The sequence below is a fragment of the Salmo trutta genome, chromosome 24 (assembly GCF_901001165.1).
Source record: "Salmo trutta chromosome 24, fSalTru1.1, whole genome shotgun sequence".
In the NCBI taxonomy this organism is placed as follows: domain Eukaryota; kingdom Metazoa; phylum Chordata; class Actinopteri; order Salmoniformes; family Salmonidae; genus Salmo; species Salmo trutta.
Window position 1 is genome coordinate 20,311,112 of NC_042980.1, and position 19,167 is coordinate 20,330,278.

The following is a 19,167-nucleotide window of genomic DNA, read 5'->3' on the forward strand; positions in this document are numbered from 1 at the left end:
TGCTCTCCCCTCTCACTCTCCCCTCTCTCTTGCTCTCCCCTCTCACTCTCCCCTCTCTCTTACTCTCCATCCCTCTATCTCTCCATCCCTCTCTCCCTCCTGTGTTTCCTCATTGATAGTAATCATCAGCATTTACATACAGGATCAAAAGTTGTTGTGTAAATGTATTTGACCTGAATTTAAACACATCTTTTAATTTGAGGGAGTTTTCAGTCTGCATTATTGTACCACGTCACTTCCGAGTTTAACTGGAATTGTTCTTATTTGGGTCCCTTATACTGTATATTCAAACAGAGAGTGGTTCTGGGTCTATCAACTTTACTCAAAGGCAAGTTTCAAATGTTCCACACTCCTTTGATGCAGCACTTGAAAGGCCGTCGTGTGCCCCCCATCCCATGCAAATAATTGTAAAAGGCTGAGACCTCTCTCCCTCCCTCTATTCCCATGCTCCAAGCTCGTAATCATAAAACATTAAACAAGACCAATAAAACTGCACAGGCGCTCTACCTCTACCTAGGGCCCCGTTTCTCCTCAGCTAAGGAAAATGTCCTGACAAAATCACAAAAGCAGCTTCCTTGAGTTTCTGAGGAGAACAATATGCCTTTGTGCTCCATAGAGCTTGTAGTCCACGTGGCTGGAAAACCTTGCACCCCCATGGCTGGCTGCCTTGTCTTTCATCCTGTGTTTTTCCTCTCTCTCTCTTATCAGGCCCTGAGCCGAGAGGAAGAGGAAGGGGAAGAGGAAGAGGGGGAACACACATTGGGATGACTACACACAGACGTGGGGATGACTGCACGTGTTTCCTCTGACTCAAGGCCTCTGGTTCAAATGGCATTGTTCAAGGTCCTGATTGGGGTCTCATTAAAACAGGTGTGCAGCTGAGGGAAGGAGTTCTACACAATGGCTAATCACAACTCGACCACTCCACACAGTGTGACATGTATATTTGAGCAGTTTGGGATTATTTGTGTGGAAAGGAAAGGAGTGGGTGTGTGGAAAGGAGTGGGTGTGTGGAAAGGAGTGGGTGTGTGGAAAGGAGTGGGTGTGTGGAAAGGAAAGGAGTGGGTGTGTGGAAAGGAGTGGGTCTGTCGAAAGGAAAGTAGTGGTGTTTGGAAAGGAGTGTCGAAAGCTCTCTTCTATAGGTTAGACGGTTTTTATTGAGCTGTGTTTATTTTTTTGTTTCTTACCATGCAACTACCGTACATTGAGCTACAATACTGCCAGAGTTTGGACTTGTGTTTTTAAGCCAGAGGATGAGTCTGAGTTGTATTTCACTGTAAGTTTTACACAAATCATTTTACATTTTCAGTTATAATTTTAGATTAAAATACTTATGATGGGTGTAGTGTTGCTTCATGCGTTGTATGCGTGTGCTTACTGTGACTATCGCCGTAATATTGGCTACTAGGTAGCTACTTCCCACACAGCTGCCAGACAGTATTTCCTGTCAAGACAGAGCGAAGGGCACAACACCGGAGTACTGGTTGCCGGCTTACTATCGACTCGTAGTGCAGCCCAATCAGCCACGCAAAACGGTCTTGAGAGGCAACAAATCTGCCCAATTAGATGATACACTTTCCATTTACCCACTCCTTTCGACACACTCACTCACCCATACCCCGGTCGCCATATCTGGCTGCAGCTACCCATGCTTGATTATATAAGCAAAATGTTCTCATAACACAAGAACTGTCCAGTCGTGATGATGATTATAGAATTATAGAAACATGTGCCTGATGTTGCAAGAACGTTCCTAGAACACAGTTAATCTGTTCCTTAAAGGTTCCCAAAATGTTTCATTAGGTCGTGGGAACAGTCTGGTGGGAACAATGTGGGGACATCACAAAATACACTACCAGTCAAAAGTTTGGACACACCTACTCATTCCAGGGTTTTTCTTTATTTTTACTGTTTTTACACATTGTAGAATAATAGTGAAGACACTATGAAATAACACAAATGGAATCATGTAGTAACCAAAAAAGTGATAAACAAATGTAAATATATTTTATATTTGAGATTCTTCAAAGTAGCCACCCTTTGCCTTGATGACAGCTTTGCACATTATTGACATTTCAATTTTGGTTTGCTGGGAAACATTGCTGGTACATTTTTATTACATTACCTGGAAACCATTACCTGGAAACCTAACTTTGGGGAATGTTATGTGGTGGTTGTTCAAGATGTTTTGCACAACATTTTAGTGAATGCAAGGAGAACATTCCTGTCACGGTTGTCTTCGTCCTCTGACGACATAAAGAAATCGTCATCGGAAAATGTGGACCAATACGCAGCAGGTTCGTGAATGCTCATCTTGATTTTTATTCACTACAAAAATGAACATACAGAAATAACAAAATACGAAAACGAACAACTAACAGTCTGTCAAAGCATAGTGCTTTACACAGAACAATCACCCACAAATCACAAACACACCCTGATATATGAGACTCTCAATCAAAGGCAGATAGACAACACCTGCCTTCAACTGAGAGTCCCAATCCCAATTAACCAACATAGAAACACACTCACCAGACTAGACATAGAAATACATAAACAGACTATAAACCAAAACCCCGGAAATACTAAATCAAACACCCTTAAAACCACATAAAACAAATACCCTCTGTCACGCCCTGACCAAACTACAAAACAATTATCCTTATATACTGGCCAGGACGTGACAATTCCAAGGATATTTCATAAAAAAAATTTAAATGATAAACTTTGTTATCAAAAACATGGGACTTTATCATCTTAATGTTGGAAAGAAAACGAAGTGGGAATGTTCCCGGTTTGCTGGGGAGGAGCTTGAAAATGCTTATAATCCTATGTAATGAGAAAAATACCATCCTTGCCTTTTAACACTGCATTTGGAGGGATGTCATAGTAATGACTGAATATGAAACCAAAACAACAAGGCTGGACAAGTACTATAAGCTCAGAATATACATATTTTGTAAACACTTTTAAAGGGCACGTCTGTCTAAATCATTGCCTGCAAACATTATTATTTCACCTGCACTGTGAAACCACAAAGCATTGGTTCTGATGTGGCTCGCTTGTGGCAGTCATTTCCCCCCTTGTTTAGAGGTTGTCCCGATTTTTAGGAAAGCTTACAGGGCTGTCGACATGGTCATTGGCCTCATAGGGATGGATGACACACACACACAAAATGTCCATGTTGTGGGTTTATAACCAGACGAGCTGCAGTCAACTGTAGGCTGTAGTCAGTGACCAAAGCAGACGTGGCAGTGTGGTGGCCTCAGAGTGGCCTGGGAGGGGCATGTGTCTGTTATCATCCAGCCCAGGAGATGAGGAGGAGGAGGGAAGGAGTGGGGAGAGAGAGAGAGAGAGAGAGAGAGAGAGAGAGAGAGAGAGAGAGAGAGAGAGAGAGAGAAAGAGAGAAAGAGAGAAAGAGAGAAAGAGAGAGAAAGAGAAAGAGAGAGAGAGAGCGGTACACTGACAAAACGTCAAGTCTGACCGCCAGCTCTCCCATGACAGTTGGCCTGGTTTCCTCCCCCTGGTTCGCTGTGACATCCCCTCACCAACACTTATACACGCGCATGGACGTGAGTGGGCATGCAGACACAAGAAGACACACAAACACACACAGACACACACACACACACACAGAGAGAGAAACAGACATTCTCTGTGACACACACAAACACACACACACAGATATTCCCCAGTTGATCTCTCTGGAGAGTTCAGTGTGTCCCAGAATGACTCATCCTCTGACTTTCCATTCACCACAAAAGCAAAGCAGGACAACTTTAGGATGTTGGCCTATGGGCAGAATGTGAACCTAAATAAAGGAAATGGCTGTTGCCCATTGAGGAATTTTCCAAAGCTGGAGGAGTGAGAGGAGGGTATTAGAGCAGAGTGTGAGGGAGAGGCTCTTTCCATTATTCCATTGTCAGACTATGTGTTGTTTCAGACAGGGAATGGGAAGGCCGGGAATACAGACCAACCTTCAGGGACGTTGTAACACTCATTCAAAATCAGGACCCACAGCACAGTTTCAGGACACCCAGTCTGCATCCAAAATCATGACGTGCACTTCATAGTGCACTTGTCCATCCGGGCCCTGGTCAAAAGTAGTGCACTGTATAGGGAATAGGATGCCATTTTGGACGCTTACCCATTATTATCCAAACACTAATCAACAGATCCCACCCTTTATTAAATAAATAAAAGCCCAAGCAGTGACTGGGCACTGAGCAGCCTTCTGAGATCTGTTTTTATCCAAACATTAATCTCCTACACTTATCTTCCCTGCCTCTCCCCTTTTTCTTTTTTCTTTAGAGACAATGGTCCAATTAGTGGGCGGCTGGCTGCTGATCCGGTTCCAGTTGCCTGGAGATGTGAGCCGGCCTAATTGCCTCCATAATTCCCAGGCAGCCAGGCTGATACACCTGGAGCTCCATCCATGGCAGCTAGGCAGATAGACTCCTGGGCCTCTCTCTCCTCGTCTCCCCAACTCTCTCCTGCCGGACTATCCGCTCTCTGGCTCCATAGTACAGTATGGAGCTGTGGTACATAGCAGACACACACACACACACACACACACACACACACACACACACACACACACACACACACACACATACACACACACACACACACACACACACTCACACACACACACACACACACAGCAGTACGGAGTGTAACACACACACACACACAGCAGTACGGAGTGTAACACACACACACACACACACAGACACAGCAGTAGGGAGTGTAACACAGACACAGCAGTAGGGAATGTAACACACACACAGCAGTAGGGAGTGTAACACACACATAGCAGTAGGGAGTGTAACACAGACACAGCAGTAGGGAGTGTAACACACACACAGCAGTAGGGAGTGTAACACAGACACAGCAGTAGGGAGTGTAACACACACACAGCAGTAGGGAGTGTAACACAGACACAGCAGTAGGGAGTGTAACACAGACACAGCAGTAGGGAGTGTAACACAGACACAGCAGTAGGGAGTGTAACACAGACACAGCAGTAGGGAGTGTAACACACACACAGCAGTAGGGAGTGTAACACAGACACAGCAGTAGGGAGTGTAACACACACAGCAGTAGGGAGTGTAACACAGACACAGCAGTAGGGAGTGTAACACAGACACACAGCAGTAGGGAGTGTAACACAGACACAGCAGTAGGGAGTGTAACACACACAGCAGTAGGGAGTGTAACACAGACACAGCAGTAGGGAGTGTAACACACACAGCAGTAGGGAGTGTAACACACACAGCAGTAGGGAGTGTAACACACACACACAGCAGTAGGGAGTGTAACAGACACAGCAGTAGGGAGTGTAACACAGACACAGCAGTAGGGAGTGTAACACACACAGCAGTAGGGAGTGTAACACACACAGCAGTAGGGAGTGTAACACACACACACAGCAGTAGGGAGTGTAACACACACACACAGCAGTAGGGAGTGTAACACAGACACAGCAGTAGGGAGTGTAACACAGACACAGCAGTAGGGAGTGTAACACAGACACAGCAGTAGGGAGTGTAGCACACACAGCAGTAGGGAGTGTAACACAGACACAGCAGTAGGGAGTGTAACACACACAGCAGTAGGGAGTGTAACACACACACAGCAGTAGGGAGTGTAACACACACAGCAGTAGGGAGTGTAACACACACAGCAGTAGGAAGTGTAACACAGACACAGCAGTAGGGAGTGTAACACAGACACAGCAGTAGGGAGTGTAACACAGACACAGCAGTAGGGAGTGTAACACATACAGCAGTAGGGAGTGTAACACACACACAGCAGTAGGGGGTGTAACACACAGACACAGCAGTAGGGAGTGTAACACAGACACAGCAGTAGGGAGTGTAACACACACAGCAGTAGGGAGTGTAACACAGACACAGCAGTAGGGAGTGTAACACAGACACAGCAGTAGGGAGTGTAACACAGACACAGCAGTAGAGAGTGTAACACAGACACAGCAGTAGGGAGTGTAACGCACACAGCAGTAGGGAGTGAAACACACACAGCAGTAGGGAGTGTAACACAGACACAGCAGTAAGGAGTGTAACACAGACACAGCAGTAGGGAGTGTAACACACACACAGCAGTAGGGAGTGTAACACACACACAGCAGTAGGGAGTGTAACACACACACAGCAGTAGGGAGTGTAACACAGACACAGCAGTAGGGAGTGTAACACAGACACACAGCAGTAGGGAGTGTAACACAGACACAGCAGTAGGGAGTGTAACACAGACACACAGCTGTAGGGAGTGTAACACACACACAGCAGTAGGGAGTGTAACACAGACACAGCAGTAGGGAGTGTAACACACACAGCAGTAGGGAGTGTAACACACACACAGCAGTAGGGAGTGTAACACACACAGCAGTAGGGAGTGTAACACACACACAGCAGTAGGGAGTGTAACAGACACAGCAGTAGGGAGTGTAACACACACAGCAGTAGGGAGTGTAACACAGACACAGCAGTAGGGAGTGTAACACAGACACAGCAGTAGGGAGTGTAACACAGACACAGCAGTAGGGAGTGTAACAGACACAGCAGTAGGGAGTGTAACGCACACAGCAGTAGGGAGTGTAACACACACAGCAGTAGGGAGTGTAACACAGACACAGCAGTAGGGAGTGTAACACACACAGCAGTAGGGAGTGTAACACAGACACAGCAGTAGGGAGTGTAACACACACACAGCAGTAGGGAGTGTAACACAGACACAGCAGTAGGGAGTGTAACACAGACACAGCAGTAGGGAGTGTAACACACACAGCAGTAGGGAGTGTAACACACACACAGCAGAAGGGAGTGTAACACACACACAGCAGTAGGGAGTGTAACACAGACACAGCAGTAGGGAGTGTAACACAGACACAGCAGTAGGGAGTGTAACACAGACACAGCAGTAGGGAGTGTAACACAGACACAGCAGTAGGGAGTGTAACACACACACAGCAGAAGGGAGTGTAACACACACACAGCAGAAGGGAGTGTAACACACACACAGCAGTAGGGAGTGTAACACAGACACAGCAGTAGGGAGTGTAACACAGACACAGCAGTAGGGAGTGTAACACAGACACAGCAGTAGGGAGTGTAACACTAATGAAGCTGCAGTCATGATCTATGCCATCACCAACCTTCCATCCTGGGGGATGATGGGTAATCCAGGTCCAGGGGTATTAATGTGTTCCCTACAGAACTCTTTCTATTTTACGACTTCTCTCTGTTGTTTATTCTCTCTCCATCTTCCATTCCATTCTTCTTCTTCTTATTCTCTCTTTCTAAGGATTGTGGAAGGCATGGATTGGTGATTGGTTGTCTGAAGGGCAGGTGTGAACCTGCTGGTTGAATACACTGACCTCTGTGCTGCTAGCCTGCTGCTGAACAAAGTTACCATTGATTTATTGTGAGTTAATTACAGACAGGATATTTCCGGATCAATAACAGAGAAGCATGCATTTGAATTCATTGGTTGAAGGGTTTCTACAGACAAATAAGTCAGTCCCACCCTCTTGTGAGTCATTTATGGTTCTGAAACACTGTTGGTTCGTATTCAACCCTAGAGAGATCCAAATCCCTGAGCACGGTTACATGCACACAATAATACAATTATTGTGGATAGTCAGATTCATATATAGTTCATTTAAAAAGTTGGCATGCTTTGCAAGAATAAGTATTTCCCTATAATCCTGTTTACACGGACACATCTGAAATCAGGCTACTCGATGGGACTTTTGATGAATGCCAATCAAAATAAACGTTCTACCACAGTGACCATGTTATTTTTGCGAAGCATATTTGATTCTGAGTTCAAACATAGAGTTTGTATGTGAAAACTATTTCTAAGATGCATACTTTCAGATTTTCCAGACTTACTTCTCCCGCGCATACCGGGGCTGGCACACGCACAGATCAAATACACCGCTTGAATGCCGATTAAGCTGTTTTACAGGTCCTAATAATTAGAAAGATTGCTCAGAAAGCCAGGTGTTTCTAATCGGTGTATGCTTACATTGATTTTGACCTGATTAAGATAAGCAGAGTAAGGTGTTACATGACTATTGCCATACTCAGCCTACTGCCATAATCAGTTTAACATCAAATTATTATTGTGCATTTAAATATACTCATAGAAATATACAGTTTCTATGGTCCAAATGAATGTTGCCGGCTATGGAATCAATGGAATGGAATGTGTTTATGAGGGGACAGCCTTTCCGTCCCATAGTCCTCTAGGCTGAACCCTGGTAAAAATAATGTGACCTTTGACCTCAGATTCCACACTGGATTGGGTGGAGGGAGGGAGAGGGATTATGTAGCTCCAGCCAATGGCATGCCAACATCCTGTGAAATACATGGCGATGAGTAGATATTTAGATAATGCTCATCACTTTCCAGCTATGCATGCCTATCCTCCATGAATTGGTGAAAACATAATATATCACATCTGATGACAACATTTGATTGTTATCAACACAATCCAAGCAGGAGCCAAATTCCTAGAATATATTTTTATGTTTCTCTCTTTCTGGCAGAGGTGGAATACTATTAGGCATGTAAAGGCCTATGTGCCCAGAGGGTGGAGATGGAGGCCTTATACTTATGCAGGAAACAGGACTGACTGCTAGCTCTCCTCTCCTTTCCTTTCCTCCGCCTCCTCTCTTCTCCTCTACTTTCCTCCCCCTCCTCTCTTCTCCTCTCCTTTCCTCCCCCTGCCTCCTCTCCTGTCCTCTCCTCTCCTCTACTTCCCCCCTCCTCTCCTCTCCTTTCCTCCCCCTCCTCTCTTCTCCTCTCCTTTCCTCCCCCTCCTCTCTTCTCCTCTCCTTTCCTCCGCCTCCTCTCTTCTCCTCTCCTTTCCTCCGCCTCCTCTCTTCTCCTCTCCTTTCCTTTCCTCCGCCTCCTCTCTTCTCCTCTCCTTTCCTCCGCCTCCTCTCTTCTCCTCTCCTTTCCTCCGCCTCCTCTCTTCTCCTCTCCTTTCCTCCCCCTCCTCTCTTCTCCTCTCCTTTCCTCCCCCTGCCTCCTCTCCTGTCCTCTCCTCTACTTCCCCCCTCCTCTCCTCTCCTTTCCTCCCCCCGCCTCCTCTTCTGTCCTCCCCTCTACCCCCCCTCGTCTTCGCTCCTTTCCTCCCCCGCTTCCTCTCCTCTCTAGTCCAAACTTTCTCCATTATCATGCAGACTGGGTGCCTGTGAACAACACGCCCCACAATGTCTGGTTTCGTGTCTATTGCCCAGCCAGCTAGACAGACAGTCAGTAATATGCAAGACCTCACTTTCCTCCCGTCCTCTGTGTCCTCTGCCCTTGCCTTCTGCTGATTGTGTATGCGTGGGACACGGCGTGTCACTAATAACAAACGATTACGGCCCATGCCAAACGCTGGGACCCTGGGACGTCTAGAAGCGATGGGAGACTGGAGACTCTTCTGTGTGCACTCATCAAGAGTGATGGGACTGAGAGGGAACTCTTCATAAGGCATCCAGCCACTCCAGTGATTTGGGCTGGGGTCCAAAGTTGGTGTGCCTTCAAAGGTGTCTCCCAGCCCAGGCAGCATCTGGAGGAGAGGAGCACCAGGTGCAGATCATAGGCCTTTTCTCAATTAGATTTGCTCAACTCTTGCGTCCTCTCTCCTCTGTCCTCCCTCGCCTCTTTTTGAAAAAGGTCAAAGGTAATTGAGGTAGAGGCGGCGAGGAGAGTGAACATGGACGAAAAGGCTCTTGTATGAAATGAGAAGCTCTTTCTCCGCTCGTGCATCATCAGGCAAATTCTGTTTACACGGGTGGATCCCAAAATAAATGTGTAAATTGATAAAACAAATGAAGTTAGTTGTGCAAGACATCATTTTGATAAAAGGATAAGTAGAATATAGTTTTAAATGTGTGCATGCTTTTCTCCTCTTACAATATAACATCTGATTCAAAGGTGGTGTGGCAGACATCTTCCATGGCAGGATACACTTGTGCTTTATCGTCAAAAGGAGGCTATCGAGGAGGGGAGGACCATCTTCCGAAATTACACATTCCTCGGTTCCATAGACACACACAAACACATATGCGTGCACGCACACATACACACATGCACACACACACTGCTCACCACACATACCCCCCCAGAGGCAAGAGTCAAGAGTTTCCTTTCATAATCGCCACCAGGTGATCGGATCCCTGACCCAACACCCTCACTGGAGGATATGGATGAAAGCAGGGGATCACCTCTGTCACTCCTGGATCACCCCTACTGGCCAGGCCCCGCCGTGACCTTCATCTACGACCCCTAGCCGAGTGCTCTGATTGGCTCTTCCTTTTTTGCTTATTAAGAGCCAGTAATTAACATGTCTTATGCCTCTCTGACACTGCGTCGAATCTGAGGCGTAGAGAAAGAAGGGAGGGGAGGAAGGGGAGGGAAGGAAAGGAGGAGAGGACAGACGGGGGTGTTTGCTGGCAGAGGAGTGTGAAATCTGTTAATTAACGTGACCTCCCTTTGATCCAGGGAGAATACACACATGACATCTGAATTGGGCTGAGCAGAGGAGGGATGAAGAGACGCAGGGGGAGGCGCAGCGGAGGGGAGTAGCAGGGGGGCCCACACCGCCCAGCACCGCCCAGCACCGCCCAGCACCGCCCAGCACCGCCCAGCACCGCCCAGCACCGCCCAGCCCAGGCTTGCAGGGACTTGGCAAGTGGGTTTAACCCTGTGACTCCTGACTGCCAAGACAGAGGGGCTTAGGCTACGGCTTCACGAGGCTGAGCGAAAACAAACACCCCTCCCTTACTCATATGCTCCATCACTGCAGTCGAGCTTGCCCGCTTTGCATCATGGAAGTACAATGTAGGTCTGCCATGCGGTGCCATGTGGTGTGTTATATGTAGCTCTGTGTTTGATAACAAACATACCATTTCCTCTTCTCTGTGCACTTACACTTTCCAGCTCTGCAGTTTCCATTTGATCCTTTTAAGAAAATAATTATACAATGTCTCCAAATTATTCTATTCTTTATTATCTGAAGCCTCCACTCTCACTCCTATTTCTACATATCCTATTCAACACCCGCCTCAGGCTTCTCCCTACAAGCCTCTCCTCATCCCTCCTAGCCCTACCTCTCTCTGTCTCTCTCTGTTTATCCCTCCCTCTCTCTCTTTCTGTTTATCCCTCCTCCTCGCTCTCTTCTCCGTCACCTCTCAGGCCCCGCCAGTGGGACAGGTGGGGACCAGGCCGTCCCCTGCCACCATGCAGCGTGTCTGTGTCAGGCCTTGAACGGGCAACCCCGTCCCCCCTCCCGCTCTACTCCTGCTCCCTTCCCAGTCCCACAGATGGCCCACACGGGCCCCTGCCTGCCTGCCTGCAGAGTGGATGTTGTTGTTGTGTGTGCTCAGGCACACTTGATTAGAGGAAGAGGAGACATCTCTTCCTCTCAACATCCCACATATGGGGCTCAACCAAAACAACCCACCTGCTATTCTTTCAAGTCAGACACCCAGGACAGATTGGGTGGTGAAGGGTAGTGGAGGGGGGCCGGATTGTCAGTTGCAATTATGCTTAATTTCATGTACGTACGTATGTATGTGTGTGTGTGTGTGTGTGTGTGTGTGTGTGTGTGTGTGTGTGTGTGTGTGTGTGTGTGTGTGTGTGTGTGTGTGTGTGTGTGTGTGTGTGTGTGTGTGTGTGTGTGTGTGTGTGTGTGTGTGTGTGTGTGGTAAAAGCCTTGAGAGTCCAGCTTGGGCTTTATCCCCCCTTTCTCCGTATGCCCCAAGTGTCCCTCGTGCCAGCTCTTCCTCACCAGTGTGCCAGGAAGAAGGTTCCCTGCACTGCAGTGGGTTGTAATGCACCAGAGAGCACCACATGCAATAATAATGTCTGTTTACCTGGCCTGTCTACAACCTTAACCCCCACCTCTCTTTCTTTTCCACTCAGCTTGTTGTGATGCAGGAGATGGTTTGGGAGGATAAACATCACACATGCACAGGGTCAGTTCCCAACGCCCTCACCTTGTTACAACATTTATCAGCCTGTCACGTGACTCCACATGAATATCACCACTCCACTGATGCCACTAATGGTGTACCTGCCTACAATAGCATACAGGACACCAAGCATCTCCCTGGACTATGGCTTTGGTGATGCAGCTGTGAGGTTGTTGCTGCTCAATTCCACTGCGGGTCATACAGAGTCAGTGTTGAATCATTTTAATGGAGAAACTGGGGTGCAGGCAGAGAGAGAGATTGAGAGAGAGCAAGCGAGATGGGAGAAGAGCTAGTCAATGGCGGTGTCTTAACTCAACGTAGGTAGCTGGCCTGAACAGACCCTATTTATTGCCTTTCAGGTAACGCAAAAATCACTATGTGCTGTCAGATCTGTGGCAGGCTGTCTTGGCCAGATTAACAACAGCATCAGTGTGTGTGTGTGTGTGTGTGTGTGTGTGTGTGTGTGTGTGTGTGTGTGTGTGTGTGTGTGTGTGTGTGTGTGTGTGTGTGTGTGTGTGTGTGTGTGTGTGTGTGTGTGTGCGCGTGTGTGTGTGCGCGTGCGTGTGCGTGTGCATGTGTGTGAGTGATTAAGGACAGTATCTCTACATCTGGCCGTGTGTGTGTGTGTGTGTGTGTGTGTGTGTGTGCGCGTGTGTGTGTGCGCGTGTGCATGTGTGTGAGTGATTAAGGACAGTATCTCTACATCTGGCCGTGTCTACACGCCAGGCATCACCCAGTGGAAGCACATTAGAGACCTACTCTCATTTATCTCCTCCAGATCCAATCCGCCTGTCCTGATCTGATGTTATACTACTACTGGTCTGAGACAGGACGTATGGAGCAGTGTGAGGAGCTATACTACTACTGGTCTGAGACAGGACGTATGGAGCCGTGTGAGGAGCTATACCACTACTGGTCTGAGACAGGACATATGGAGCAGTGTGAGGAGCTATACCACTACTGCTCTGAGACAGGACGTATGGAGCAGTGTGAGGAGCTATACCACTACTGGTCTGAGACAGGACGTATGGAGCAGTGTGAGGAGCTATACCACTACTGCTCTGAGACAGGACGTATGGAGCAGTGTGAGGAGCTATACCACTACTGGTCTGAGACAGGACATATGGAGCAGTGTGAGGAGCTATACCACTACTGGTCTGAGACAGGACGTATGGAGCAGTGTGAGGAGCTATACCACTACTGATCTGAGACAGGACGTATGGAGCCGCGTGAGGAGCTATACCACTACTGGTCTGAGACAGGACGTATGGAGCAGTGTGAGGAGCTATACCACTACTGGTCTGAGACAGGACATATGGAGCAGTGTGAGGAGCTATACCACTACTGGTCTGAGACAGGACGTATGGAGCAGTGTGAGGAGCTATACCACTACTGCTCTGAGACAGGACGTATGGAGCAGTGTGAGGAGCTATACCACTACTGGTCTGAGACAGGACATATGGAGCAGTGTGAGGAGCTATACCACTACTGGTCTGAGACAGGACGTATGGAGCAGTGTGAGGAGCTATACCACTACTGATCTGAGACAGGACGTATGGAGCAGTGTGAGGAGCTATACCACTACTGGTCTGAGACAGGACGTATGGAGCAGTGTGAGGAGCTATACCACTACTGGTCTGAGACAGGACGTATGGAGCAGCGTGAGGAGCTATAACACTACTGGTCTGAGACAGGACGTATGGAGCAGCGTGAGGAGCTATACCACTACTGGTCTGAGACAGGACGTATGGAGCAGTGTGAGGAGCTATACCACTACTGCTCTGAGACAGGACATATGGAGCAGTGTGAGGAGCTATACCACTACTGCTCTGAGACAGGACGTATGGAGCAGTGTGAGGAGCTATACCACTACTGGTCTGAGACAGGACGTATGGAGCAGGGTGAGGAGCTATACCACTACTGGTCTGAGACAGGACGTATGGAGCAGCGTGAGGAGCTATACCACTACTGGTCTGAGACAGGACGTATGGAGCAGCGTGAGGAGCTATACCACTACTGGTCTGAGACAGGACGTATGGAGCAGCGTGAGGAGCTATACCACTACTGGTCTGAGACAGGACGTATGGAGCAGCGTGAGGAGCTATACCACTACTGGTCTGAGACAGGACGTATGGAGCAGCGTGAGGAGCTATACCACTACTGGTCTGAGACAGGACGTATGGAGCAGCGTGAGGAGCTATACCACTACTGGTCTGAGACAGGACGTATGGAGCAGGGTGAGGAGCTATACCACTACTGGTCTGAGACAGGACGTATGGAGCAGCGTGAGGAGCTATACCACTATTGGTCTGAGACAGGACGTATGGAGCAGCGTGAGGAGCTATACCACTACTGGTCTGAGACAGGACGAATGGAGCAGCGTGAGGAGCTATACCACTACTGGTCTGAGACAGGACGTATGGAGCCGTGTGAGGAGCTATACCACTACTGGTCTGAGACAGGACGTATGGAGCAGTGTGAGGAGCTATACCACTACTGCTCTGAGACAGGACATATGGAGCAGTGTGAGGAGCTATACCACTACTGGTCTGAGACAGGACGTATGGAGCAGTGTGAGGAGCTATACCACTACTACTCTGAGACAGGACGTATGGAGCAGTGTGAGGAGCTATACTACTACTGGTCTGAGACAGGACGTATGGAGCAGTGTGAGGAGCTATACCACTACTGGTCTGAGACAGGACATATGGAGCAGTGTGAGGAGCTATACCACTACTGGTCTGAGACAGGACGTATGGAGCAGTGTGAGGAGCTATACCACTACTGCTCTGAGACAGGACGTATGGAGCAGTGTGAGGAGCTATACCACTACTGGTCTGAGACAGGACATATGGAGCAGTGTGAGGAGCTATACCACTACTGGTCTGAGACAGGACGTATGGAGCAGTGTGAGGAGCTATACCACTACTGATCTGAGACAGGACGTATGGAGCCGCGTGAGGAGCTATACCACTACTGGTCTGAGACAGGACGTATGGAGCAGTGTGAGGAGCTATACCACTACTGGTCTGAGACAGGACGTATGGAGCAGCGTGAGGAGCTATACCACTACTGGTCTGAGACAGGACATATGGAGCAGCGTGAGGAGCTATACCACTACTGGTCTGAGACAGGACGTATGGAGCAGCGTGAGGAGCTATACCACTACTGCTCTGAGACAGGACATATGGAGCAGCGTGAGGAGCTATACCACTACTGCTCTGAGACAGGACATATGGAGCAGTGTGAGGAGCTATACCACTACTGGTCTGAGACAGGACGTATGGAGCAGGGTGAGGAGCTATACCACTACTGGTCTGAGACAGGACGTATGGAGCAGCGTGAGGAGCTATACCACTACTGGTCTGAGACAGGACGTATGGAGCAGCGTGAGGAGCTATACCACTACTGGTCTGAGACAGGACGTATGGAGCAGCGTGAGGAGCTATACCACTACTGTTCTGAGACAGGACGTATGGAGCAGCGTGAGGAGCTATACCACTACTGGTCTGAGACAGGACGTATGGAGCAGTGTGAGGAGAGAGAAATCACCAGGCTGGTCCTAAATGGCACCCTACAGTATATAGGAATAGGACATCATTTCAGATGTGTTCAGACTAGGGGTGAATATTTTCCAGATATTTTACAAATGTTCCATCCCCAGAATACATCACTTTTCTCCCGGTAACCCGATATTTCCCACCAATACCGGAAATGTCATTCAAAAGCATATAAAGCATATAAATAGGCCTATGTCTGGATTTGATAAGAGATTTGAACAACAATTCTAGTCTGATGCTACCTGAGCCTGATGAGATGTAGTTAAATACATTTTATAAGCCCTACCTTAAAGACATTTTATGAGCCCAAGCCCAAAAAAGCTAAAATGATTGTGCCGTTATCCAATACATTTATGATATATAGGCTACTATACATTACGCCCAACATAAAAACATAAAAGCCCATAGATGTAGCTAGCTATATCTATGGCTAATCTTTTTGAGTGTGAACTGTATTACTGTACTGTATTATACTGTATTATAAGGACTGGAATTACGCACCTCCTTCAAATCATGATAAAGCATCACAGAAAAAAAAATGTATGAAATTGTATGAAATGTATGCATTCACTACTGTAAGTCGCTCTGGATAAGAGCGTCTGCTAAATGACTAAAAAATGTTAAAAAAATGTTAAAAAAAGCAGGGAGAGAACATGCAGGGAGAAAACCTGATTTTAATTTTGAAATATAATAGGGCCTATTTGTATAATTAGTGGTTGACATACCTTTCATAATATTTATCCTAATGTTGTTGGCCTACCTCCTCTTTCTCTCTCTGTTGTTGCTCTCTATTGATGCTTCAAGACCCACTGGTTGATGCTTATTTATAAAACCCTCTTAGGCCTCACTCCCCCCTATCTGAGAAATCTACTGCAGCCCTCATCCTCCACGTACAACACCTGTTCTGCCAGTCACATTCTGTTAAATGTCCCCAAAGCACACACATCCCTGAGTCGTTCCTCTTTTCAGTTCGCTGCATCTAGCGACTGGAACGAGCTGCAACAAACACTCAAACTGGACAGTTTTATCTCAATCTCTTCATTCAAAGACTCAGTCATGGACCCTCTTACTGACAGTTGTGGCTGCTTTGCGTGATGTATTGTTGTCTCTACCTTCTTGCCCTTTGTGCTTTTGTCTGTGCCCAACAATGTTTGTACCCTGTTTTGTGCTGCTATCATGTTGCGCTGCTGCCATGTTGTGGTGCTACCATGTTGTTGTCATGTTGTGTTGCTACCATGCTGTGTTTTCATGTGTTGCTGCCATGCTATGTTGTCGTCTTAGGTCTCTCTTTATGTAGTGTTGTGTTGTCTCTCTTGTTGTGATGTGTGTTTTGTCCTATATTTTTATTTCATTTATTTACATTTTTAATCATAGCCCCCATCCCTGCATGGGGGCTTTTGCCTTTTGGTAGGCCGTCATTGTAAATAAGAATTTGTTCGTAACTGACTTGCCTAGTTAAATAAAGGTTAAATAAAATTAAAAATAAAAACATTTCATGTTTAATTGTCCTTATCTTTATCATTCTAATGACACGCTTGCATAATATAGGACAATAATATATATTTTATTTATTTTACCTTTATTTAACTAGGCAAGTCAGTTAAGAACAAATTTTTATATACAATGACGGCCTACCCCAGCCAAACCCTAACTCAGACGACGCTGGGCCAATTGTGCGCCGCCCTATGGGACTCCCAATCATGGCCGGATGTGATACAGCCTGGATTTGGAGTCCCATGCAGGAAAGGCTAGACTAGAATAGTTTACTGGACATTTTTTCATTGCATTTCTTTTACCAATAAAATATTCGAAGAGGGACGTAAGCTCTTGTTTGCTGAATGTTAAATACATAAGCCAATAGAACACTGGTAGTTTGAAAGAAGAGGGAACACGCAATGGCGGTCGGCTAAAGCAGTTATTTATTCAGACCCATAACCATTCAATCTTCCTGAAGAGAAGTGAAAGCCATCTGCATCTAATTTGGGCTCCTGAGTGGCGCAGCGGTCTAAGGCATTGCATCTCAGTGCAAGAGGCATCACTACAATCCCTGGTTTGAATCCAGGCTGTATCACATCCGGCAGTGATTGGGAGTCCCATAGGGTGGCGTACAATTGGCCCAGGTTTGGCCAGGGTAGGCTGTCATTGTAAATAAGAATTTGTTCTTAACTGACTTGCCTAGTTAATTAAAGGTAAAAAAAACATATATATATATATATATATATATATATATATATATATGTTTTTTTTACCTTTAATTAACTAGGCAAGTCAGTTAAGAACAAAATATATATATATATATAAAAAAATATATATATATATTCTTTTTAAAAGAACTAAGGAGCGTTTTTTAAGGAGAGAGGCCAGCGGAGCACAGGTTAATGCGTATTGTGCAAGAGACCGAGGCTATAAATTAGAAGCTTATTATGCTTAACCCATCATTAATTAGTTAAATATAAGGCTAATACTGCATTGAATATTACCTGAAAGAGGTAGGCTAGGACATCTATACAGTATATATGCCTATATCAATCTTGAACAGGATTATCTATTGCGATGCAATTTGAATGGATTTGAGAAAGACTGTGAGTGCTCTCCCGTGCACTGATTTAAAGCAATGATATTCAAGTGATAGGCTGTTTTAAAACATTGCAGCTGCAATAAAAAATTAAAACTTTACAATTAAAAACCAAGGTGAAAGCCAGATGGAGATGGGTAAATTAGACGCATATTCGGTCTTTATATTATTGTAGCATAGGCTATGCTGCAGCAAATGTAGGTCTACCTGTTACAAGAAAAACATTTACCATGATGAGATGAACTGTGCTCCATAATGAGATGCGCTGTCTGTCCCGACCCTGAACGTTGATGATTCATCATTCAGAAAGCAGAGAGAAGGCCTTAGAGAAGCCAGATTTAGACATGGCATATCATTTAACAGTTCCATTTCACATCATGCTGTTCATATAAATAATTTATTATAATTTAGAGGTTTCTCGCAGTTATTTATCCCGGGAAAAAGGAGTGGTTTTGGGCGGTAAATCTCGGTAACCGGGTTCCCGCCATTCAACCCTCTAGTGAAGGGTTTCCAAAGCGACCACACTCCTACTACTAGTTCACTGCTAATCTCACTAATCACTTCATTTATTCAGGAACTCTCCCTAACATGGATTAAACATGGATTTATCCTCCAGGTGGGACGAGACAAGGAGGAACCTGATTGAGATTAGAACACGTGGTGATTATGATGCAGGAGCCGTGATTGATTTGACGTTGTGTGTGTAATGCAAGTCATGTCCACTTTAAAATGAACCTAAACGGAATGCCTGAGTTCACCATGAGAGACATTTGATTATAGGAATTATTCTCATTATACAAGCAAAAGGCAGTATGGCACACATCTCAGGGCACAGTGTATAATTGTGATATGGTCAGCGTTTTTATGACGACGTACTTACAGTACCTTTTGCCTACGGAGTCTTTTCAGGCCATTAAGGGTCCTTGGATGAAAACCTTTAATTTTTTGCAAACAAATTCAGAAACACTCACATTTTAACAAAAACGGATTATTTCATAAAGAGTGCAAAGTCCGATACTGCAGTATCTCACAGACAC